Below are 1,232 nucleotides of genomic sequence, written 5' to 3'. Positions count from 1 at the left end.
TCTTGATTTTATAGCTTTAGAGGGAGTGGAAACAAAAATCTAGCCGTTAGAGACAAAAATAGAGCCGTTGGAATCAACAAAAAACTAGCCGTTATGCCTCCCAGCGTGCTGGAGTCGACTCGGCTGAAGTAGGAGTCGACTCGGCTGAAACAGAAGTCACTTGTGAATAGTAGTCTGTCGGCACTGTAGCTGGGAGTCGACTCCGCACTGTAGCACTGGAATTGGAGTCGACTCGAGATCACTGTAGCGCTGAAAATCAACTTTCTGTTTTTTGTTTGTTCTCAGTCGGAGTCGACTCGTAGAGTCCCGGAGTCGACTCGAGCACTGTTTCTTGAAACTCTAGAGTGCCAGAGTCGACTCTAAACTTCCCGGAGTCGACTCGAGGACTATTCTTTTGAATCTTTCTTTGAATTTGCTCCTCCAACTTAAATCCTTTGAACTTGAAACTTGGGCCAATAAATTGTAGCTTTCTTCTAACTTTTCTTGAGAGCTTTTGAGGCCTTCTTGTATTTTTCCAACTTGCTATGTTCCTTGCAAAATAAATTATCTTTCTTCTTGCAACACAAACATTAGTAATTATACTTCAAGGTTTTGTGATCATCAAAATTAATCTTTAAATCAATTTTTGGGTCATCAGCGGTGAAGGCTGAATCACAGGGATTGGAGCTGGGAATCGATGGGAGGAACGCGGATGGACGGATCTCGGAGAAGACGGAGGAGCTGCTCGCTGGTGTGCTCGTTGGATGCGGCTGGAACGGGCTGATGCGGAAAAACTGGATCTCGGCTGCTGGGAAGAGGGCTGGCTGCGGGATCGTGAAAGAGTAGATGCTCTACAAGCCAATCGCAATATGTATTGCGAAGGGTTTTTCTTTTGATTTGTCCAAATCATGTACATGACATTTAAATATGAATAAAGGCGTTATGTTTTATCATATGCTGTTGATTATATTTATGATAAACTCCTTAGATTAGGGCAATGTTTTTAAGACTATGATGAGATCATACTAGTGAGACTTAAAATCCTAAAATCCTAATCTTAAATATTCCCAGTCATTGGTACATTGAGTCGGGGATCAATAATTACCGGAAAGACTGGCATGTCTTATGTATGCTCGATGCAGAGGATGATTGATCTCACAATCATTTGTGTGGAGACACTAATACAAAGATATGGGTGCTCATTAGAAGAATGAGTTCACTGAATTGACCTACAAAGAGAAATCTTATGAAGT

This window comes from Phoenix dactylifera, unplaced genomic scaffold, assembly GCF_009389715.1.
Source record: "Phoenix dactylifera cultivar Barhee BC4 unplaced genomic scaffold, palm_55x_up_171113_PBpolish2nd_filt_p 000531F, whole genome shotgun sequence".
Taxonomy (NCBI): domain Eukaryota; kingdom Viridiplantae; phylum Streptophyta; class Magnoliopsida; order Arecales; family Arecaceae; genus Phoenix; species Phoenix dactylifera.
The sequence above is the reverse complement of the archived record's forward strand: the minus strand, read 5'-3'. Positions refer to the sequence as shown.